This window comes from Pinus tabuliformis, chromosome 9, assembly GCF_031772625.1.
Source record: "Pinus tabuliformis cultivar Carrire ecotype Pingquan chromosome 9, CPIR1, whole genome shotgun sequence".
Classification (NCBI taxonomy): domain Eukaryota; kingdom Viridiplantae; phylum Streptophyta; class Pinopsida; order Pinales; family Pinaceae; genus Pinus; species Pinus tabuliformis.
In genome coordinates this window covers 1,599,624,976-1,599,651,409 of record NC_142307.1, presented here as the reverse complement: position 1 = coordinate 1,599,651,409, position 26,434 = coordinate 1,599,624,976, and the positions used below count along the sequence as shown (strand labels likewise).

The 26,434-nt window shown below is 36.5% G+C and overlaps 2 pseudogenes; both read left to right on the top strand.

The window, feature by feature from the left end:
• Nucleotides 1–434: 434 nt before the first annotated feature.
• On the top strand, nucleotides 435–23,466 carry LOC149154874 (3-hydroxy-3-methylglutaryl coenzyme A reductase 1-like; annotated as a pseudogene).
• A 747-nt stretch (nucleotides 23,467–24,213) lies between these two features.
• Nucleotides 24,214–26,044, top strand: LOC149154873 (3-hydroxy-3-methylglutaryl coenzyme A reductase 1-like; annotated as a pseudogene).
• The last annotated feature ends 390 nt before the right edge of the window (nucleotides 26,045–26,434 follow it).

Sequence of the window (26,434 nt, the reverse complement as noted above, 5' to 3'; positions counted from 1 at the left end):
GAAGCCTTTCCTGTAAACCATGAAAATAGATGACTGAGTAATATGTCCATCGACTGAGAAACAAAAACAATCAAATGTAAACGATAGCAGAAGTGTAGCTCATAAACTCAGCTTAATCTGAACAAAACCTGAAGTGTTCTTTCGTGCCTTGATAAAACTGCTGCAGTGGAGAACTTCAAAGCCTTCGGGCGAACAGGGTCGAGTCGAGGAGTTCGGGAGCTAAACTCTCAACCAGAATGAAAATAATAACAAAGCCAATGCAAAATGAACATTAAATATTTCATGCAAGACTCGGCCTCGTGGCATCGCCTCTGCCCTTGATCTGAGAAGGTCTGCCACCACCGTCCGATCAACGAGAAGGATCCGGAAGCGTTTGAGCGCGAAATGGGAAGTCCAAGGAGCCAGCCTTGCAACTCTGGATCACGCCACCGCACATGGCGAAACGAAGGAGAGTCGTTGATCAGGCCAGGTGTATGAACCACAGCAAGCCCGTGCTGCAAACGACAGTGCTCTACGGTACTCATATTCCAAAGCAGATTAAATCGATCTCGCATTGAATGCCATACAGGTCGCAATCAAGGCTGGTGCCAGCCCACGGTACCCGGGATCGGTCGTGGCAACAAGACGCATGGCCACCACAACATAAACCAAACATATATAAGACTAACCTTTTATCATTGAGTAGAGATTCGAATGTTATGACTATAATTGTTAATCAAATGTATATTGACCGTGATGATTGTAAAGTGCATATCATATAATAAACCATGAATATGTCAAGCCGAAAGTCGTAGGTGCATGTTGTAATATTATTCCATAATCATATAAGTCGAAATCCTTGGAGAATTATGGTTCACGTGGTTTATGTATACGTTGATATATTATGGTTGGGTGTATGTAGAATTGCAGAATCTGTAATATGTAAAAAAAAATTAATCTATGGTTAGAGCGTGACAATATGGTATCAGAGCCCAAGGTTTACAACTCTGTGACCTTTGGGGAAATTTACTTTGGAAGTTATAGTAACATGAATACAAATAGTATTAAGATATAAGATCAGATAAATTAAATCTGTTTAATAAGCTATCCTGGAACAGGTGGTAGCAGAATGAGAAGGGCAAATAGTGCTCCTTATGGAAATCCGGAACCACCGGATATCATGGGACAACCTCAGGGAAATCCTGAGCTTTGGGTACAATTGGGAGCAGCAGGCCGCAATAATGACTCGACGCTATTGAGGACAGTGCAAGAGCTAAAGGACGAAATGGCCCGGCTGCGAGCAGATAATGAAAGGTTAAATGTTGAACATGAGAGGATTCTGAAAAGCCTATCTGATAAGCAACACCAACAGCAGTCGCATCCGAGACCTGAACAACCAAGAATAACAGATGAACAGAGCTATCATACTGAACCAGAAGAAGTGGAGGACAGAGCAGAAACGCGAGGAGAGAAGTCTGTCAATGCTTCTGAATATCAAACCCCGAAAAGACCCCGGATGGAACTACAAGGGGAGTTTCAGAAAATCAAACCACCTCATTTTGATGGGGAATCAGAAGAAGCTGCAGAGGCATGGTTGATTAACATGAATAAATATTTTCAGGTATATGAATATGATCATCATCTTAAAGCAAGGCTGGCCATATTCCAGCTGCAGGCCAAAGCCACGCTATGGTGGGAGGAGGTCAAGATGGTGCGGGGAGTAAGTGAACAAGATGTGACGTGGGAAATGTTTCAAAGGTATTTCAAGGAGAAGTATCTGACAGAACGCTTTTATGATGAAAAAGCGCGAGAATTTCATGATCTGCGGCTTGGGCAGCAGACAATTAACGAGTTTGTAACTAAATTCACCTCCCTGCTTCGTTACGTGCCTTATATTCATGAAGATAAGGCTAAGGTACAAAGATTTGTTAGTAGCCTACCTCTGACAATGCAAGAAAGGATAGATTTCGATAATCCAAAAACCATGGATGAAGCAATTCGAAAAGCAAGACTGTGTTACCAGCAGAACAAGTCAAAAGGAGAAAATTCTGGAAAGCGTTGGACAGATAAGCGGGGCAGCAAAATGCCTATGGGTAGTAAGGGAGCACGCAACAGTTTTCAGAAAGGATTTTCGAAAGGAGCCAATACTAAAAACCCAGCTAAAACTCAGAGAAGATTCAAGCCTCCTGCAGAATCCAAATACGGTGAACAACAAGTTAGACTGGACAATGAAGGCTCAGCTCGGCCACCTATTCAGTGTTGGGGTTGTGGCGGACCCCATTATATTAGAAACTGCCCTCATCGGAAGGACAACGATCAGCTGTCCCAGATCTACGAAGCTTCGACAGTGGGAGATGTGGCTCGATCCATGCCCAGAATAAACACAGCATTGGAGGATCGACAAGCTGATTATCAGCCAACAATGATAGAGTTTGAAGGTAAGATCTGTGATCGAACTGTTTCTATTTTAGTAGATCCAGGAGCTACTTTAAGCTATATAAGCCCCAAGGTTGTGGAAAGTTGTGGTTTGCAAACCACTAAATTTAAAAGTCCTTGGCTAGTACAGCTGGCCACTGGGATCAAAAGACGAGTACTAACCAAAGTCAGCAATTGTCCATTAAGGTTAGCTGGCCAAACCATAACAACTAAATTAAATGTACTCCCTCTTGGTTCCTATGACGTGCTGATAGGAATGGACTGGTTGGAACGACGGTGGTCTGTAATTAACTGTAAAACAAAAACAGTCTCTTACCGAGATGAGCTGGGTGTGGGAAAAGAGATTCAAGGCATCCAGAAACCAGTGCAGATTCGACCGATCACAGCCTCACAGCTGGTTAAGTGTATTCGGAATAAGTGCCAGATTTATGCAGTACAAGTGGGGGTTGCGGATTCCGTGAATAAGGCTGCAAATGTTAAATATATACCAGTAGTGCAAGATTTTGCAGATGTATTTCCTGAAGAAATTCCGGGGCTGCCGCCCAAAAGGGATTTAGACTTCACCATTGAGCTGATACCCGGAGCAGCCCCAGTGTCCCGAGCACCTTATCGGATGAGTGTGCCGGAGTTAACTGAATTAAAAATGCAACTGCAGGAGCTGCTGGAAAAGAAGTATATCCGCCCTAGTGTCTCTCCTTGGGGAGCCCCTGTGCTATTTGTAAGGAAAAAGGATGGGACTCTGCGGATGTGCATAGATTATAGACAGCTGAATAAACTGACAGTTAAGAACAAATATCCACTACCCCGCATTGACGAGTTGTTTGATCAGGTAAAAGGGGCGACAATCTTCTCAAAGATTGATTTAAGATCGGGTTACCATCAAATCAGAATCAAAGATGAGGATATAGCCAAGACAGCTTTTCGTACTCGTTATGGGCACCACGAGTTTGTAGTGCTGCCTTTTGGATTAACTAACGCACCTGCCACATTCATGTGTTTGATGAATAGTGTATTTCATCAATACTTAGACAAATTTGTATTGATCTTCATTGATGATATACTTATATACTCCCGGAATAGGAAGGAGCATGAGGAGCATTTAAGGATAGTGTTGCAGACTTTACGGGAGCATCAGTTATATGGAAAATTCAGTAAATGTGATTTTTATAAAGAACAGATCCAATATTTGGGCCACATTATTACGAAGGAAGGTATAGTTGTGGACCCCGAAAAGATTAAAACTCTAATGGAATGGCCTACACCCAAGGATGTGGCAGATATTCGATCTTTCATGGGGCTGGCTGGATATTACCGGCTGTTTGTAGAAGGTTTTTCTAGAGTTGCCTATCCTATTACCTCCTTGCAAAAGAAGGGAAAGGTGTTTAAGTGGACAGCGGACTGTCAACGGAGTTTTGAACAACTCAAACATTTACTTACCACAACACCTGTATTATGTGTGGTAGATCCTGAAAAGGAGTATGTAGTTTGTACAGATGCCAGTAAGGAGGGCGTGGGTGGAGTGCTAATGCAGGAAGGTAAAGTGATTGCCTATGAGTCCAGAAAGTTAAAAGAACATGAGCAGAAATATTCTGCCTATGATCTGGAATTAACCGTTGTGATCCATGCTTTGAAGATGTGGCGTCACTATTTGGTAGGAAGGAAATTTTTATTAATGACGGATCACCACAGCTTGACTAGTTACTTTAGTCAACCTACTTTAAACGCAAGACAAGCAAGATGGGTGGACTTCTTGGGAAATTTCGATTTCGAAATTAAACACTTAAAGGGAAAGGAGAACAGAGTAGCTGATGCACTGAGCCGAAAAGTGCATTGCATTTACGAGATTGGTATCAGTCAAGGATGGTCCACTCTTGACAAAGAGATTGAGGAAGCTGCGGCGCAAGATCAGATTTACTTGCAAAAGAAGCTTTTAGTGCAGAATTCAGATACCCGTTCCATACAACAAGGCTATACCTTGAATTCAGCCGGCATGTTGTGCTATCAGAAGAAGATTTACATACCCAATCGGAACAGTATTAAAGAAAAGATTCTGGACGAAAATCATAGAAGTCCTTATGCAGGACATCCTGGTTACCAGAAATTAATCACCTCACTAAGGAAGGAGTATTATTGGCCAGGCATGAAAAAGGATGTTGTAGAATACTTGGCGCGCTGTTTGGAGTGTCAACAGGTGAAGGCTGAACATCAGCATCCTGCAGGACTACTACAGCCAATACCCATCCCAGAATGGAAATGGGAGACCATAACCATGGACTTTATCACCGGTTTGCCGAAATCCAAAAAGAATAATGATTCTATAATGGTGGTTGTGGATAAACTCAGCAAGTCAGCTCACTTTATACCGGTTCAATCCACTTATCGTGCAGCTCAAATCGCAAACATTTTTATGCAAAATATATTTAAACTTCATGGGCTGCTGAAAGCTATAATATCTGATCGTGATGTTAAGTTTACTTCAGCTTTTTGGAGGACCTTATTTGAAGGTCTAGGAACTCAATTGAGCTTCAGCACCGCATACCATCTGCAAACTGACGGACAGACTGAGCGAGTGAATCAAGTATTAGAGGACATGTTGAGGTCTTATGTGATGCAACAACCTACGCGATGGGAGGAGTATCTACACCTAGTGGAATTCGCCTATAACAATGGTTATCACTCATCCTTGAAGATGAACCCATTCGAAGTACTCTACGGCCGGAAGTGTCACACACCATCCAGTTGGGGTGGACGAGAGGACAAATTCTTGATGGGTCCCGAGATGTTGGAAGAGATGGAAGTCATGGTGAAAAGAGTTCGAGCTAATCTAAAGATGGCACAGGACCGGCAGAAGAATTTTGCAGATCAGAAGAGAACATTTAAAGAGTATCAAGTGGGTGAACATGTGTACATCAGAATTCGAGCTAGGAAAAGTACCCTCCAATGGAATGCCTGTGCCAAATTGGCACCGCGTTTTTGTGGACCATTCCAAATTCTGGCATGAGTAGGGCCGGTAGCTTATCAGCTCGCTCTACCCAGCCATATTCGGGTTCATAATGTCTTCAATGTATCAGTTTTAAAGAGATATGTGTATGACCCTAGGCATATAATAAGTTGGCAGGACATTCAGGTAAGGGAAGACTGTCATATAATGTAAACTGAAATAAAATATTAGTAAACAGCTGATTTAATTGTTATGTGTTTCAGGTGGAACCGGAAGGAGAGTTCCTGGTCGAACCAGTGAACATATTAGATTGGAGAAGAGTCGAGCTGCGGAAAAAGGTCATCAGCCAGGTTAAAGTGCAGTGGCAGCACTTTGGACCTGAAGAGGCCACCTGGGAAAATGAACAAATGATGAGGGATGCTTATCCCAGTCTGTTTATGGATGAACAGCAACATCGGGACGATGTAGACTTTCAGGAGGGGGAGATGTAACACCCCTTGTGAACAGTTAATGTTAGTAAATAGTAAAAGTAATTATTGAACAAAGACTTTATTTGAAAATATATATATTCCTGTTATTAATTTTATGATTAATGAAAAACAATTGTGTTGGTACTGTTTGAGCTGAGTTATGATTAATCATGGTTAGTAACAGGGGAATCAGTTACAATGGAACCCTAACTACCTTGAGGTAGTTGAGACCCTAGAGGAAAAAGGGGAAAAATGCCAAGTCTGGTTAGGATCAGATGGCAGGGAAGAAAGAAAATATTCATGCTATGTCTGGTTAGGATCAGATGGCATAAGAGGAAAGGAATTTTCTTGGTACGCTATGTCTGGTTAGGATCAGATAGCGCTTACTGGCGAGGCCAGTTTAATTACGGTCGAGTAGGACCTACAAGTGCTTGGGGGTGGAAGGATTAAGAAGAAATCTTCCTACGGACGGGTGGACTGACAAGCAATACAAGTAGGTTTGTACAGGAATAGGTATGGCCTACTATGTGTACATTTACTTATAGAGTTAACTCTGGTGTGGATATTATGCTAAAAAGATACATGCTTCTGTGCTAGAAAGAGTGGTACAGCATAACCTCGTTGACTGTTATTTATATTCTAAGCCAAGAAAAGAACATTAGTTGCTGTATTTGTAGACAGAAACCGAGACATTAGCATTCTATGAAACCGAATATCAACTCATGCATACTTTATTCGAAATAACAGTAGAAAGAAAATTGAATGCATAAGTCTTAGCTTCTGCAGAAACAGTAAATAATATGAATAGTAGTTCTACGGTAAGAACCCTTACCTATATCTGCATGTCAAAGAAAGAATCTTAACTATTTATTTACAGTCGAAAATCGAAAGAAAAGAACAGGCACCTCTAACAAGAAATGTATTGCGTTCACAACAGAATGACCACTATTTCATAAACGGAACTGACAGGCCCGCAAACCCAATACATGTATAAACCTCATGCCTCTTGCGAACAAATACAAGCTTTTATATAAACATTGACCGGCCAGGAGGACCGCCATCACCTTGGAAACGAAGAACCATACTACTGTATTAAATATATACATATGCGCGGGTTAACATCACAGGTTTACCCTACTATAATCATAACAGTTTTAAAGAAAGTAACATGCCGAGGACCGCATGGTAACAGGGGTTACAAGCAGCCTCAGTCGAAAACATTTAGTAAAATCCTCATCTCAAATAGGATAAAAGGGTTTGGTTAAAGTTAATGCATAACGGCCGGAATGCCATGGTCGCAAATTAATAAATAAAACTTGGGTTTATATTTGTATACCCGGAAAAACAAGTCAAACAGATCTTAATACCATCCCAGGCATGTAACTCATAACCAGGAGTTAAACGCTGATAAAATGAGACAGCATTGTTGTGCCAAGAAGAGATAGAGCTGAAAACTTAAATACGAGTATATATATATAAACAAGTCTGAGACAAACGTCGAGCCTGAGACAAACGCAACCCAATAAATCGCATGGCATAATCAAAATCGTATATGTCTAACTGTATGCTGTGAGTCGAGCATTTAACAAAATAATAAACTGTGCATAAATACATCACTCAGAGAACTGAGCTTGGACAGAAACCGTCCTATCATGAGCTCTTAAGAAAGACTAAAGTCATCCAAACTAACAGTCAAGGAAATGAGCCATATGGGATCGTAATCAGTAAAACCTAGTCGTTTAGCGGAGAATTACTTGAAAACCAGGAACTCGGCCTCCCTGTTCAGCAGAAGAGAGGATTAGCCACTGTTCCGAGTAAGTATAATCGATTAATTGAACCTATGAATGAGGGGTTCCTCATACCTGTAGCAGAATGGCCGAGGCTGGAAAGTTGGGTCTTCTCCCCAACACTGCTTGCACGCTGGAAGCCTTTCCTGTAAACCATGAAAATAGATGACTGAGTAATATGTCCATCGACTGAGAAACAAAAACAATCAAATGTAAACGATAACAGAAGTGTAGCTCATAAACTCAGCTTAATCTGAACAGAACCTGAAGTGTTCTTTCGTGCCTTGATAAAACTGCTGCAGTGGAGAACTTCAAAGCCTTTGGGCGAACAGGGTCGAGTCGAGGAGTTCGGGAGCTAAACTCTCGACCAGAATGAAAATAATAACAAAGCCAATGCAAAATGAACATTAAATATTTCACGCAAGACTCGGCCTCGTGGCATCGCCTCTGCCCTTGATCTGAGAAGGTCTGCCACCACCGTCCGATCAACGAGAAGGATCCGGAAGCGTTTGAGCGCGAAATGGGAAGTCCAAGGAGCCAGCCTTGCAACTCTGGATCACGTCCCCACACATGGTGAAACGAAGGAGAGTCGTTGATCAGGCCAGGTGTATGAACCACAGCAAGCCCGTGCTGCAAACGACAGTGCTCTACGGTACTCATATTCCAAAGCAGATTAAACCGATCTCGCATTGAATGCCATACAGGTCGCAATCAAGGCTGGTGCCAGCCCACGGTACCCGGGATCGGTCGTGGCAACAAGACGCATGGCCACCACAACATAAACCAAACATATATAAGACTAACCTTTTATCATTGAGTAGAGATTCGAATGTTATGACTATAATTGTTAATCAAATGTATATTGACCGTGATGATTGTAAAGTGCATATCATATAATAAACCATGAATATGTCAAGCCGAAAGTCGTAGGTGCATGTTGTAATATTATTCCATAATCATATAAGTCGAAATCCTTGGAGAATTATGGTTCACGTGGTTGATGTATACGTTGATATATTATGGTTCGGTGTATGTAGAATTGCAGAATCTGTAATATGTAAAAAAAAATTAATCTATGGTTAGAGCGTGACATTTGGCATTGTAAAAGGCTAGGAAGGTCAGTATTGTAACAAATGTTGTGAAATTGAGATCTAATGTGGTTGTATGCAGGGCACTCTAAGAGGAAGTGGTTTTCATCCTCGATGCTCCTATTCTCACAAATATGGCAGATCCTTTCCATCCATGGCGTTTTAGGAACTGCCCAGCGGCCAGTTTCACTATGGAGCTCATGAGAATTCGTTCTAATCTTTGCTATATTAATTTTCTTCTTTGAGCTAGTTAGAATAGAGAGATACTTTTGATCTTCAAGGGTGGGGTTGATGACCTTCTTATAATAACTTAATTTTCTTTTAGACGCTAAATCTTTCTCACACCACAATTTTTCTTTGAACTTAGAAGTAAATATTATAATATTAAAAATTAAATTAGTTTTAAAATATAAAATAGATTAATTTTAAAATTAATTTATGTAAATTAAAAATAAAATTAACAGACAAAGAGTTAAAAAAAAACCAACAAATTAAAAACAATTAATAGTTTAAATTAATTAATTAATTCAAAATTAATATTAGTAAATTTATAATTAAATTAAGTTTAAATAAATAGACACAAAGTTTAAAATAAATCAATAAATAATAATAATAATGATAAATAAGCCAAAAATATATATAAAATAAATAAATAAAGCTAATAATAATAATAATAAATAAATAAATAAATAAATAGATAAAATAGAATACAATAGAAATCACAAACTTAACAATAATTAAGGGAGGGAAAGAAAGAAAGCAGTTAGGAGGACAGCGCTGGGACCTCCTTAGACTGAAAAACAGCCGAATAATCTTATTTATCTATTATTATTATTTACTTTTAGCTTTATTTATTTATTTTATATATATTTTTGGCTTATTTATCATTATTATTATTATTATTTATTGATTTATTTTAAACTTTGTGTCTATTTATTTAAACTTGATTTAATTATAAATTTACTAATATTAATTTTGAATTAATTAGTTAATTTAAACTATTAGTTGTTTTTAATTTGTTGGTTTTTTTTGGTGAACTCTTTGTCTGTTAATTTTATTTTTAATTTACTTAAATTAATTTTAAAATTAATCTATTTTATATTTTAAAACTAATTTAATTTTTAATATTATAATATTTCTTTTTAACTCTTTGGCCAATATTTATAAAAATATATATATTTTAATAACTATAATTTACTCTATTTTTGGTATTTGTAACTAACTAATATTTTCGAAGTAAACTCTTTGTCTATTAATTTTACTTTACATAAATTAATTTTAGAATTAATCTATTTTGTAATTTAAAACTATAATTCTTTGGCCAATATTTATAAAAATATATATTTTAATAAATATAATTAACTATTACTCTATTTTTGGTATTTATAACTAACTAGTAATTAATTTATATTACATAATTTTTAATTTAATTCATTTATATTTATATTTATATATATATATATATATATATATTAATCTACTTATTCTAGCATTCTCCTTTACATTTTAATTTTAATATCAATAACAAAAAAAAAATTCTTAACCCAGTTGAGCGAGAGGAGTTCTGGGATGGGTGACCTCCTGGGAAGTCCTGGTTACCGGGTGCAAGCCCCGGAAGTGATGATTGATGCTATGTGATTCGTTCCACATTTCACTAGTTTCAATCCCACTTCTTCACCCCTGTGAGCATCACCCGATGCAATGAGTGCTAAGTGAACTATTCAAAAATCATGAGAAATTAGTCAAGAAATGGTCATATGTTTGAATGACTTACTTAACGCAGTTGAATCCCAAAAATGATATCTAAAAAAATTCTTATTAAAATTAATTATTATAATAAATTAAATAAAAATGTATATATATTAATATTATTTTACCTTTTATCAAAGTCAAACTAGCTGTTATCCAGTCAATTCTAGCTGTTGGTTGTTAGCCGTTACGTCATGGGATTCTCTGCCCTATCTATTTAATGTGCTAACTGAGATTTGTTCATTCAACTTGCCCTGACGATGAACCACACTCGCTGGTTCGAAACGCTTTGACAAAAATTTTCTATGTGATTTTCGCCGAAGATTCCTTGATAAAATTTTGTTTATAATTTTACTAATAAAAATAAAATTCCAATATAATCAATTCAATTAAGTCAATCTATTATTCCTATTACTTACATTTTATTATTTTTTTAATTAAGCTTATATTATTTATTATTATTAGTATTAGTATTTTGATCTAATATTTCATTTTGTGGAAACTACAACATTTGCTTCATATTGGCATGTAGAGTGTCTCTCAACCTAATTATTAATTTTTACTCTCAATTATTTTATTCTTATATAAAGTTGATGTAAATTCAAGTCAGGAATTGAAGTATTTTATTTATGGCCAAAATTGATTTTTTTCCTTGCATTTAGATGCCTTCTACAACCTTATATGAGTGAGATGTTGTCAAATTACATTTAAAAATAATAAAATCATACTTACATTAACAAAATAACAATGTTAATCATATATAAAATACTTCAATTTCAAGTTTGATCCTACATCAAATTTATATATGCCAAAAATAACATAAATTTCATTTATTTTTTTCCCATGGCTAGTAAAGAAAAGATAACCCGGTGGAGATTTTAATGGCATAGATGCCCCTCTATTGGCGACTTCTTGTTTCTTTCTAAAAATAATTCATATTGTGTACTAAAAAATGGTGCTCATTGTAAGGAAGCTACTATGAAAAGATGGTGATTTTGATGACATAGATATCTAATTTCTTTCTAAAAATATAATGATTTTGATGACATAGATGTCTGATTGCTTTCTAAAAATTATTCATATTAAATACTAAAAAATGGTGCTCATGGTAAGGAAGCAGCTAGACTCTTTGGGAAAACTTGAGCAACTAAGTGACCCAGGTAGGAAGTTTGCTTCTTTTGTTCTACTCCGATCGCATTCCTATTATCACTATTTGATTGTACATAAGTAGTCTGGTAGGTAAGGCAAGCTCAACAAGCAAAGCTAGTTATGTTCTCCTTAATTGAATTTAGAAGTTTATAAGACGGGTAGAGAGGTTAGCTTTCCTATTATCACTATTTGATTGTAACATAAGTAGTCTGGTAGGTAAGGCAAGCTTAATAAAAGTAAAGCTAGTTATGTTCTCCTTAATTGAATTTAGAAGTCTATAAGAGGGATAGAGAGGTTAGCTGTGCCAGTTATCTGAGGACTTACATAAAGTAGAAAATAAGAAATAATTAATTCTTTCACCATTTAAAATGAAGTTAATAGACTAATATAGATCCATCTTAAGTATGGATCTCACATGAGTCGAGAGGGATCAAATTTCTTCATGTCTAAACTTCTTTAGAGTGCAAAATATAATGTGTTTTAAAAGTTTAATTCTTTCATGATATATACATAGAAAAATTTAAATGATATATAATATATAATTAATTTACATTTTTTTTTTTTACATCACATGTATATCCAGACATAAATATTTTTCATATACATCATTAAAGTGTTTTATTTAACAATTTTTTTTCTATTTTAACAATTTTTCTTCTATATATTATTATTATTATTATTATTATTATTATCGAATTTTAAGGTCATGACCAAGCCAGACACCACATAGGTGTATGAGACCCCCTTGTTTGTGGGACAGGGGACCCACCTTGCCCAGAGTCTATGAAGTTGATATATATGAAGTTGATATAATTAGTTAACATAGATTTTCAAATAGTTTATTTAAATCTCTTTTAAAATATTTTTTAAAAGTATAAGATTTCAACATCTTACTCATACATTTTTTTACGTCGATTCATTTTCTTTATTGTAGCCGATGCTATTTTTCTATTTAGAACATAATTTTTCATTTTTCATTTTATTTTAAAAGAGACCCATGGACTGACAAACTTACATTAAGTAGCAAACAAAAAATAATTAATTCCTTCACCACTTAATATGAAGTTAATATATGATATGTAAAAATAATATGATTGATCTTATATGATGTGTAATCCATAGTAAGTTCAAATCACATGTAATATTTGAAACAAAAATATATAAATAACCAAGATATTGATGTCAATTATAAATTAAATATTTTAATGTCCATATTAATAAACATAATTTTATGTCAATTTTATAGAGAGAGAAATAAATAAATCAATTTAAATTTAAATTTTCTTATATTTTCACTTTGGAAGATGTGTAATTTATTTAATTCTTATTGACTTTATATGATGTGTAATTTATTTAATTCTTATTGACTTTATATGATGTGTAACCCATTGTAAGTTCAAATCACATGTAATATTTGAACCAAAAATATATAAATAACCAAGATATTGGTGTCAATTATACATTAAATATTTTAATGTCCATATTAACAAACATAATTTTATATCAATTTTATAGAGAGAAAAATAAATAAATCAATTTAAATTTAAATTTTCTTATATTTTCACTTTGGAATATGTGTAATTTATTTAATTCTTTATATGAAGTAGATTAAAAAAAAGGTTTAATATGGATCATAAATTAAATAATTCAATATGTATGTTGAGGAAAATATTTTAACATCAAATATGTATAGATATAGAAGGAGTGAGTGAGTTGTTATTCCATTATTTCTTTCGAATTCAAGGAATAAGGTAGATTTGTAACTCAGTTAATGTATAATATTGAGTTGACATGTAACATTTAAAATATTATTAATAACAAAAATAATTCAATGTGTGTATCTTATGAATATGAATATATGTTATCGGAATATAGAGAACGTGAATCATAAACAAAATATTTCAATGTCAACTATGTAGATATTGTATAAATCTAGTATATAAAAAAATCATATAGTTAAAACATTTTATTGTTGTTTTGGTCAAAAGGAATATAGCTCCATCTTATCTTTAAATAGTTGTCAGGAATCAAATTTCTCCAGGTGCAAATCCTTCCTCAAATTTATGCATTCAAAAAAGTTTGCATGTTGAGAGATTTGATCCTTTCAAGACTTTGATCTAAATTGATTAATAAAAAATATTATTTAATAACATGACTTACTAATCATGGTTATGAATATAAATCATTATTATTTAAATTTATTATTTTATATAATATTATTAATAAAACAAACTTATAATATTAATTATTTTTATTTTTATTATTTTTTAATTGATTCAATACTTAAATGTTTAAGTTCATTTACAATTATTTCACGGCATTATAATTAATTCACATTTAAATAGTTACACTCATTTACAATCACTATACCATTTTACAATATTTTTACACTGGAAAAATATGATTTTAGCCATTAATCAATAAATAAATGTGAAAATTAATAAGTAAATAAATGTGAAAAGTCATAGTAGGAAAACGAATTGGTGTGAATGGTTGCGAAACTTAGGATTGAATCTTGCGCGCACCGAGTGGTGTAGCCTTAGTTATGCCCTTGTGATGCGGTAAGTTTACAATTTAATTAAATCACATTATATGCCATGAGAAAACCCTGGGAAGTGTAGAGTAAGGGGCATTGATATGTCGAGAGGAAATATACATACAACTTATTGATTGAATATCTCATTCCCTATAATTGTTTTTCCTGCTCAATTGGTTAAATGACAATTCTCTATTTATCTCTTACAAGTTAGGGGAGAGATGTCTATTGTTTTGAAGGGACCAGTGATTGTCATAGCATTGGTCTCACAAACCAGTGGAACTTGACACATATATTACTAATATTTAAATAAAAATAAATAACATTAAGTGCAAATATATTTTAAATTATGTTCAAAATTTGTCCATATGATAACTAGTCCTACAACTATCCATAAATACTCTTTTTAATATTAATAGTACAAAACATCTTGTCCCAAGTAAAAAACAAATAAAACTATAAATTGTCCCAAAATGGTCTAATCTACCAATACAAGGTACCCATCGCTTCAACTGCCACTGAACTGATTTGGAGCTAAGTATCCCAATGCACATTCCTACCTACAAGTATACAAAGTTGATAGATATCAGCCATAAATGTTGGGTTATTCAAAAATTTAACCCACTAAATTCAATAAATGACACCCAACCCATTAAATTATCCATTAAATAGATCAAAGCACAAGGGTCAATCATAAAAAATTCCTAGTTATTAGATCACATCAAAATCAATCGAGAACATATATTCAAATTTGAGAGATCACAATCCATATTAATTCTTGTTATAAATCAAATTCAATAGCAAATAACTATAAAATAACTTCAACCTTTGTTGAATTTGCATTTTAAACATTGAAATTATTATTTACCCTGGAAACATACCATGAGAGAGAGTGCACATTATATTCAGGTTATTTATTTTAGTTTTTGCACAATATAGATAGGTTATTTATCACAATATTTATTTCAATTTTTCATAGTGATTGATCTCTGTTCATACTGATTGAATCGTAACAATATTTATTTCAGTTTTCCATATTGATTGATATTTGTTCAAGTCATTTAATATTACCCTTATTATAGGTTTTTTCCCAAGAAAACCTATATAGTATAAACGCACAAAATGTCACAGGAAGCCATGAAATCCACACAAAACATTGAACTGTAGAAAACATTTATTGTTGCAGGTTGGAATAGTTAAGAGGAGAACAACTTAATACATTAAGAGGAGAATCAATCAATTGACCATAATGCAGAAATATAGGACCTAAATTTAATAAGTCAAGTGAAAAAAATAATATTATCATAATTTATCTAGATATCTAATTATAATTAAATATGGCATTGGGATTATAAACATTACCCACCTTGCTCCTATGGCATTGGGATTATAAACATTACCCACCTCGCTCCTATTTCTGAGTCCAGAGACTTAGGGAAGAGTGCATATATTGATCATCTTTCTTTGTTCAAAACAAAAATGTTTTGTTGTTGCTTCTTCCCTATTTCTCACTTAAGTGTAATGGATACTATGGTTTCAACGAAAGTAAACATGGGCATAGAAAATAGAAAAAATAATGGAGATGAAATGAATTTTTGCATTGATGCATCCACATGTGCAACTGTTAAACTTGTTGGAGTTAGGCCTACAAACAAGTTCATGAATGGTAATAGTTATACCAAATCAAACCCAAAGCCATCTGATGCTTTGCTACTGCCCATGGGAATGATAAACAAGGTGTTCTTTATCATGTTTTTCAGTGTCTCCTATTTTCTCATGAGGAGATGGAGGGAGAAGAGGACAACTTCTATGCCATTGGGGAGATGCTAGCCATTGTCACTCAACTTGGGGAGACGTTGGCCATTGTTTCTCAACTTGCCTCCTTCGTATACTTAATCAGATTTTTTGGCATTGATTATGTCTAGAATTTTATCACCACCTCCAAGACCAATGACAGTGAGGGTTCAGCTATTTGGGATGACGAGTTTGATAAGGTGAGGAAGGAGGAGGTGGAGGAGCCCATGAGCCCTATTCCCTATCTGCAACTAATTTCTAATGAAGAATTGGGTGTTGATGTTGTGAAGCCTTACTAGTCTCCTCCTTCTCAAGTGCAACAACAACCAAAAGGGGGATGGAGTGATATTAACATCATCGATTAGTGATAATGAGGATGAAGATATTGTTGAAATATGGCAACAGGAATATTCTAATTTAATTTGTCCTTGAATTAAATTGTGAATTAAAATCGAATTTAGTCTTAACAGCTACTTGGAAATAATTGATTAATTTATTTTAAATTAATTAGTTGGAGAAATTCAAATTAAAATTCTTTCTGAAGTCATGCAAGAGTTATCCCTTAAATTAAGGAGATAAGATTGAGTTATATTTGAGTTGTAATTAGTTAACTCAGTTTACTGAGTTAAGTCTAGTTAAATTAGTTCCAAATTGTTTGAGGAACTAATAGTGAGTTAACAGTCAGTTGATGCATTAATGCACTCAACTAGTGCTACTCGAGTTAACTGAAGATTCCCTCATTAGAAACTCATGCATGTCTATTACGAGAAAGACCTAGTTGATATTAATGTTTAAGGACATTGTACTATCAGTTGTATGTGTTTTATCATGGAGAAAACTCATGCATGCAGTCAAGGATTCATCCTTGAGGATTGCACAGTTTTGAAGGCGTGTTTTTCCACTTGGTAATAGGCTAATCATCCACAAAGAACATCACAAGGAAATAGGAGCTTGGAGGGCAGAGAGGAAGGTTGGAGAGAAGCCAAGATTGTTTATGAGCATCTGTGAGGATTGTACTAAGATCTGGCTAGCTGTGAGAGCTAAGGCTTTGTATAATTCCTATGTATTTCCACAATGTATGATAATACAATAGTGTGGGGTTTTTATCTGAGACTTTCCCCAAAGTATTTTCATGTGTATTGTGCCATTGATTCTTCTTCTTCTGGTTATATTGTTCAGCTTTATTTTTAAGCTTCCGCAAACTGATAGTAGAAGTAGGTTATAGTGTTTTGATTTGATTTATATTGCGTTATCGGGTTAACCTATCACATATTTTCTACATGGTATCAGAGTTGTGAACAGTATACTAAGAAGAGAATTCGAAGTTTGAAGTTCGGGGTTGTAAGTGCAAATCGAATTCATATCATACTTCAAGGTTGGCCAATGTCATTTTATGGCTTGAGACTCGAGTATGCCTTAGAAGGTAGCTCGAATTACATAGCATGGAAAGATAGAATGGATGTTGTATTAGAAGACAATGGCTTAAAGGAATTCACTGATCAAGAAATACTAAAGCCATCTTCAACTAATGCACAAGAGTTGGCTGAGTGGAATAAGTGTGTGGCTAAGGTGAGATAGATCATCCTTGAGGGAGTTCGAGACCATATTGTCTCGAGTCTCCATGGGAAGGATACTCCATTTTCAATGTGGAAGACATTGAAGGACCTCTACCAGAACAGTCGTGGCCAGAGGAAATTTGCACTCAAGGATAAGCTTCAAAGAATCAAGATGGAGAAGGGCGATACTATTTCCACATATTTGAACAAGCTCACCACTTGCAGAGATGAGCTTGGCAGTGTGGGAATAACTACTATCGATGATGATATGGTGAGCCTCGCTCTCCTTGGCCTTCCAAAGTGTTGGAATAGCTACCAGGAATCTGTGAATGGAAGGGAGAAACTGTCAGATAAGGAACGATTGTGGTCAGATCTTATGCAGGAGGATATCAGGAGGAGCACACGAGATGGTTCTTCATCCAAGAATGATGATGAAGAAAATCTGGCCTTAGCAAGTAAGGCAAGGAAAGGGAAGGGGAAGGCTTCCCATTTCAAATTGAATTCTTCTCATGGAGGGAAGAAGGGTGACATGTCTAAAGTAAGATGCTTTAATTGTCACAAGATGGGACATTATGCGACTAATTTCCCATCAAAGAAGTCTAAGAAGGGATCCTCGGAAGGATCAGAAGGTGAGGCATTAGGCTTTCAATTCAAAATGGACTTTACCCTCATTGCATGCATGGTGTCATCCATGATGGGTTGCGTCTGGTATCTTGACAATATAGCCTCATTCCACATGACCGGTGATAAAAATTTATTCAATGCCTTAGAGGAAAAAGACCTCAAGATGCACATAGAGATGGGTGATGACGGAAAGTATAGTGTTTCGGAGTGGGCACGGTTGCTTTTCAGTGGGAGCATGGAGCTCCTCTCACCTTGACAGATGTGATGTATGTGCCTGTACTGAAGAAGAACTTGGTATCGGTCGCAATGTTGGAGGAAAAAGGCTATGATGTTGTCTTTAGTAAAGGAAAGGCGTTTCTAAGACACATAGCCATGGTTCAAACCAAGAGGATAGGGATTCAGGTGAAGAATCTTTATAAAATAGAGGTAGATGATTGTGCAACATTGAGTACAAAAGCAGAATTGGTGCAAAGCCAAGACATTGGCAAGTTGTGGCCCAAGCAGTTGGGCCATTTTCATCATGGGGCTTTCAAGATAATGCAACAGATATCTATAGGACTTCCCAAAGGTAAACTTGATCAAGTTGACACATGCAAAGGTTGTACCTTGAGAAAGTACACCAAGTCTTCCTTTCATGATCGAGACAGTCGAGTAGAGGCTATCTTAGAGCGAGTTCATACTGATTTGTGTGGACCATTCTCGACGACATCCACAACGAAGCAAAGGTATTATGTGATTTTCATTGATGACTATTCTCGTAAATGCTGGATTTATTTCATGCAAAAGAAGGACCAAACTTTCACAAAGTTTTGTGAGTTCAAAGCTTTGGTCGAGAAAGAGTCAGGGAAGAAGATCAAGGCCTTGAGAAGTGACAATTGTGGAGAATATGTCTCTGAAGAGTTTAAGGACTTTTGTGCAGTAGAAGGAATAAAAAAAGATTTGACGGCACCTCATAACCACAGCAGAATGGGGTGGCCAAGAGGAAGAACAAAACTATTGTAGGGGCAGCACCAGAAATGTTGCGTGACCAAGGCCTACCACTTCACTTGCGGGCTGAGGCATGCAACAGAACAGTCTATTTTCAGAATAGAAGCCTGCATCACATAGTTGGGATGAAGACACTAGAGGAAGCTTTCTTCAATAAGAGTCTAGATGTGGGTCACTTCAGGATCTTTGGCTCATTCATATATTTCCATGTGACAAAGGATGCACAGAAGAAGCTTGAGCCGACAACAAGGTTGGGGATATTTGTGGGGTACACTGATACACCTCACAACTATCGGGTGTACTTTCCTACCAGTTGGAGGACAGTGGTTCACAGAGATCTCAAGTTTGATGAGTAGAAGGCCATGTGAGTTTCCCTTGAGAGGGAGTTCCAACTACAGGCTGTGGATGAATTGTTGGTTCCTAAGGAGGAGGAGCCTCAAACTGATGCAGAGTAGCTACATTCAGAGGTTCTAGGAGTGGAGACATGGACTCAAGAAGAGTCTTCCAGAGATGGATGGAAGCACATAAGAGAAGCTGACAAATTGTTGGAGGATGCGAGAGAGAATGTGGGAGCACCATCTTCTCAGCGCAAACAGAGGAGGTCACTTGAGAGTACACTGGATACATGGCCCTTGCTAGGGAATGTGTTGAGACCAAGCCATCTTCCTTTAAGGAAGCAGTGCAGCAACCAATTTAGGTTGATGCTATGGTGGAGGAGTATGACTCCATAGTTCATAACAGTGTTTGGGACATGGTTTCGAGACCGGAGAACAAGTCAGTTGTGAGTTCCTGTTGGCTTTACAAGGTAAAGCAAACTGCAGGTGGTAGTGTGGAGAAGAATAAGGCAAGATTTATTTCCCATGGATTTTCAAAGGTTGACGGGATTGACTATGATGAGACTTGTTCTCCTGTCGCAAGGTACTCATCTATCAGATCTATGTTGGCACTATCAGCATAGATGGGTTGGAAGATCCATCAGATGGATGTGAAGACTGCATTCTTGAATGGCCAAATTGAGGAAGAGGTGTACAAAGAGCAGCCAGAAGGTTTTGAGACCTTCGATCTTGAGTCACATGTGTGACAACTCAAGAGAGCATTGTATGGGTTGAAGCAAGCACCTCGTGCTTGGTACACCAGCATAGACAACTACTTCACCGGGTTGGGCTTCATAAAGAGTGAAGCGGACGTGAACTTGTACCACATCGTGGTGAAAGGTAAGTTGTTGATCATCGTACTTTATGTTGATGATCCTATATTGACTGGTGATGATCAGTTGATCGTGTCTTGCAAGGAGGACCTTGTAATAGAATTCGAGATGAAAGACATGTTTCTCATTTATTACTTCCTTGGCATGGAAGTGTGGCAGAAGGATGGGGAGTTGTTTGTGTCTCGGGGCAAGTATGCCAATGAGATACTCAAGAGATTCCACATGGAGAAGTGCAAGCCCATGCAGAATCCTCTAGCAAGTAACTAGAGGAAGGAGGTTGCTACTTCAAGAGAAGTGGTAGAGGCTACTGTGTACAGGCAGCTTGTGGGTTCACTGATGTACTTAATGAACACAAGACTAGATTTGTGCTATGCGGTGAACCAACTAAGTCAAGCGATGGTTTAGCTTACCAAGATATTTTGGAAGGTGGCAAAGCATGTATTGAGATAGCTCAGAGGCACATCTCAGTATGGATTATGGTACAGACGGACAGAGGGAGTGAAGCTACAGGGCTTCACTGATGCAGATTGGGCAGGGAGTCCATCAGATCAGAAGAGCACATGAGGAGGGATTTTCAACCTTGGGTCAGCGGTAGTTTCTTGGTACAACATGAGAAAAAGGTCGGTTGCACTCAACTCAATCGAGGAAAAATACATGGCGCAAGTCAGGTAGCATGTGAGGCCATCTGGATGCGGAAAATCCTAGTTGGTTTGTTTGATCAGAGGATGGATCCAACTATGATATATTGTGATAACCAGAGTTGTAGCAAACTATCTGAGAATCTAGTATTTCATGATAGGTCCAAGCACATCGACATCCGGTATCATCATCTTAATGACTGTGTAGCAAGGAGGATCATGTTGTTGTAGTATATTTCGATAGAGGAACAAGATGTTGACATTTTGACAAAGGCATTGTCAAAGTGTAAATTCGAGTTCCATAGAGACAGGATTGGGGTGGCAGATAATCCCTTTCTTGTTGAGAGGGAGTGTTGAAATATGGCAACAAGAATATTCCAATTTAATTTGTCCTTGAATTAAATTGTGAATTAAAATCGAATTTAGTCTTAACAACTACTTGGAAATAATTAATTAAGTTATTTTAAATTAATTGGTTGGAGAAATTCAAGTTAGAAGTCTTTCTGAAGTCATGCAAGAGTTATCCCTTAAATTAAAGAGATAATATTGAGTTATATTTGAGTTGTAATTAGTTAACTCAGTTTACTGAGTTAAGTCTAGTTAAATTAGTTCCAAACTGTTTGAGGAACAAATAGTGAGTTAACATTCAGTTGATGCATTAATGCACTTAACTAGTGCTACTCCAGTTAACTGAAGATTCCCTCATCAGAAACTCATGCATGTCTATTTTGAGAAAGACCCAATTGAGAATAATGTTCAAGGATAGTGTACTATCAGTTGCATGTGTTTTCTCATGGAGAAAACTCATGCATGTAGTCAAGGATTCATCCTTGAGGATTGCATAGTTTTGAAGGCTTATTTTTCCACTTGGTAATAGGCTAATCATCCACAAGGAACAATGCAAGGAAATAGGAGCTTGGAGGGCAGAGAGGAAGGATGAAGAGAAGCCAAGATTGTCTGTGAGCATCTGTGAGGATTGTACGGAGAGATGGCTAGCTGCGAGAGCTAAGGCTTTGTATAATTCCTATGTATTTCCACCATGTATGATAATACAATAGTGTTGGGTTTTTATCTGAGACTTTCCACAAAGTATTTTCATGTGTATTGTGCCATTAATTCTTCTTCTTCTGGTTATATTGTTCAACTCGATCTTTAAGCTTCCAAAAAATGATAGTATAAGTAGGTTATAGTATTCTGCTTTGATATATATTGCATTATCGGGTTAAATTATCACAGATTTTCTACAGATATTGTAGTTGTTGTGAGTTGTGGCAAAGTGTCTTCTTATTCCCTAGAATCAACTCTTGGGGGAGACTGTAGGAGAGTTGCTTCGGTGAGAAGAAGGGCTTTGGAGATGGAAACTAGGAGATGTGTAGATGAGATTCCCTTGGATGGATTTGATTATGGATCCATCCTTGGCCAATATTATGAACTACTTATTGGGTATGTGTAGATTCATGTGGGTGTTCCACAGCCTCTTATTCTCGATGGCTTTGAAAACATGGTTCCCATGGCCACTACCGAGGGTTACTTGGTGGCGAGCACCAACAGTGTTTGTAAGGCCATTCTTTTTTTGGTGGTGCTACAAGTGTTATTCTTAGAAATGGCATGACTAGGGATCCTGTCATTCAATTCCTCACATCTAGGAGAGCTGCATAACTCAACTTTTACTTGGAACATCCCAATAACTAAAAAATATTGTATCTAATATTCAATAGGTATGATGATTAGATTTATTTTTTATTATTTTGGATAACATGCGTATACACTCTAGTAGTTTTATCACTCCAAAATCCCTTAATGCTATATATGCTTAATATATCAATTATTCAAGAGAATCATATTGTTGTATATGAGAAAGCAACCATTTTGTGAGTAATATAAATTGACTCTTTCTCGTTGATCTGATGTTCTTATGAATATAATAAAAACACTAGTAGGTTTTCTAGGTCGCAATGAATCAAGTGAGCAATTGTAAGAAGCAATTATAACATGAGGTTTTGTTGTTCCACTAGAGATGCCATGGGGATGAATATGGTGTCCAAGGGCATGTAGAATGTTTTAGATTTCCTTCAGAAGGAGTTTTTTGTATGGATGTTATCATTGTTTCTGGAAAGTCTCTCTAGGCCATGCAAGTCTCAATGATTCTGATTGAAATTCAGGTTTTGGGTCATCCCTATTTCCACTGGTTCTATGGACTCTTAGTTCACTACACTTTTTGTTATTGCCTTTTTTTCCATCTTTTTGTTTAATGAAATTTTTTTTGGCTATTCATCGTGTAATTTTCGCACAATTTATGTGCAGACAAGAAACCCACAATTGTGAATTGGATTGAATGGTGTGGGAAATCAGTAATGTGTAAGGTTGTCATTATCAAGGTAGTTGTTAGCAAGGTCTTGAAGACCACTATTACGGGTTTGTTAGAACTAAACATGCTTAAGAACTTAATTGGATCTGCAATGGCTAGTCCCATGGAGGCCTTCAATACCCATGCATCTAATATTGTCTCTATTGTATTTATTTAATGCCCATGCATTATGGATTGATTGAGCTATTTTTTCCTATTAAATTTCTCGTTGGTGGTGTATGTGCAACATTTTCACAGACTGCAAGACATTTTAGAGCTTGACTGAGAGTGTTTTAATAGTTTGACCAAGAGTATTGGACATTGGAGAGCTCGACCCAATGTTTGAATAGCTCGATCGAGAATTTTTACTTTAGTGTAATGGATACTATGGTTTCAGCGAAAGAAAAGATGGGCATAGAAATTAGAAAAAAATTGGAGATGAAATGGATTGTTCCTTTGATACATTGACTTAGGATACTTCTAAACTTGTTAGAGTTGGGCCTGCAAAAAATTTCATGAATGGTAATAGTTATACCAAATCAAAGCAAAAGCCATTTGATGCTTTGCTACTCCCCATGGGAATGATGAATAAGGTTTTCTTTGTCATGTTTTCCGCTCCCTCCTATTTTGTCATGAGGAGATGGAGGGAGAAGATAACAACTTTGACGCCTCTTTTCATGTGATGAGCCTTGGGGAGATGTTGGCCATTGTCGCTCAACTTGCCTCCTTCATATACTTGAGCGGATTCTTTGCCATTGATTATTTCTAGAATTTTATCACCACCTCCAAGGAAAATGGCGGTGAGGGATCAACTGCTTGTGATGAGGAGTTTTATCAGCTGTGGAAGGAGGAGGTGGAAGATCTCATGATGAGCCCTCTTCCCTTTTTGCAACCAAATTCTAATGAAGAATTGTGTGTTCCTATTATGAAGCCTTACCGACCTCCTCCGCCTCAAGTGAAACAACAACTAAAGGGGAATGGGGTGATATTAGCATCATCGTTGGGGGATAATGAGGATGAAGATATTGCAACTGCTATGAACTATGGCAAACTAGCTTCTTATTCCTTGGAATCGGCTCTTGGGGGAGACTGCAGGACAATTGCTTCGGTGAGAAGAAGGAATTTGGAGATGATAACTAAGAGATGTATGGATGGGTTTCCCTTGGATGGATTTGATTATGGATCCATCGTTGGCCAATGTTATGAACTTCCTGTTGGGTATGTGTAGATTCTTGTGGGTATTGCAGGGCCTATTTTACTTGATGTCATTGAAAACATGGTTTCCATGGCCACTGCCGAGGGCTTCCTAGTGGCCAGCACCAACAAAGATTGTAAGGTCATTCATATGCCTGGGGGTGCTACAAGCGTTCTTCTTAGAGATGGCATGACCAGGGCTCATGTCATTTGATTCTCCACTATTAGGAGAGTTGCATAACTTATGTTTTACTTGGAAAGTCCCAATAACTGTGAAAGCTTCTCTCTCATCTTCTCTAAGTATGGTGATAATTTTTTTTTTTTAGATCACATGCGTACACACTCTAGTATTTTTATCTCTCTAAAACACCTTAATGCTATGATCAATCATTCAAGAGAATCAGATTGTTATATATGAGAAAGTAACCATTTTGTGAGTAATATAAAAGGACTCTTTCTCATTGATCTGATGTTCTTATGCATATAATAACAACACCAACAAGTATTCCAGGCTCCAAGGAATCAAGTGAGCAATTGCAGGAAGCAATCTATACATGAGGTTTTGTTGTTCCACTAGAGATGCCATGGGGATGAATATGGTGTCCAAGGGTGTGTATAATGTTTTAGATTTCCGTTAGAAGGAGTTTCCTGATATGGATGTTATAAATGTTTCTGGTGAGTCTCTTTAGGCCACACAAGTCTAAGTGATTATGATTGAAATTTGGGTTTTGGGCCATCCCTCCTTCCACTAGTTCTATGGACTCTTGGTTCACTGCACCTTTTTTTTTTTATTTCCTTTTTATCGTGGTTTTGTTTAAATTATTTTTGTTTAATGAAATTTGTTTTGGCCAGTCATCAAGTAATTTCTGTGCGGACAAGAAACCCACGACTGTGAACAAGATTTAAGGGCACGAGAAATTAGTTATGTGTGAGGTAGTCATTATCGAGGAAGTTGTTAGAAAATTCTTGAAGATCATTATTCCAGCTTTGTTAGAATTGAACATGCTTAATAACTTATATGCACTTGACAGTGCCATGGGGGGCTTCAATTCCCATGCATCCAATATTGTATCTGATGTATTTACCTTAACGGGCCAAGATCCTGCCTAGAACATTGAGAGCTCTCATTACATTACAATGATGGAGGCATCTGGAAAGGATCTGCATGTTTCAGTCACAATGCTTGTATTGAGATAATTAGAAAAATTACACCCATTAATGTTTTTTAATACTATCTTTGGGTCGGGGTGTCTATTTCAATTTGGGTTTTGATTAGAATAGTAGACGCATTGTATGATTTAATTTGTAATTTCTTTGCTTGGTTGTAGGTAGGAATAGTATGAGGGGGAACAAAATTGGATTCGCAAATTGCTTGCTTGAATATGATCAGAGTGAAAGGAGCTAATGGAGAGAGCATCAACCTCCATGTTTTACTCCCGATAGACATGTTGGAAGGAGACAACCAAGAAAGAAGGGATACTATTCATAATCACTTAATTCCAATTGTAGGGAACTGGAACCACAAGAGAGAAACGACCCTGAATCCAATTTATCATAACTAGGGAGTCACCAATAATAATAATATTTTCAATGCCCAACCAAGAAGAGCACTAAAGAGCACTCCACAATGCAAACAACTCGGCTCTACAATTTCCCCCTGTTATAGACATTTTTGGGCACTGCAACCCCAATCATATATGTCCATAAACCAAGGGCTCATAAGTCCCTAAAAGTGTTGTTCCATACCCTAAAAGAACAAGGTCAACTGATTACATCATCTCCCAGAAGTTCTCCATGAAAAGCTGCTAAGAACTGGTCAAAACTGGACCATCTCACCTTCTCCATGGTCAAAGTGCGATGCATCCCAGCTAATGCACATGGGAGGTGAGATGCATACTGAAAATCCCTTCTATGGGGTGCGATGGATGAGAATAGACAAGTGGCGGAGACAG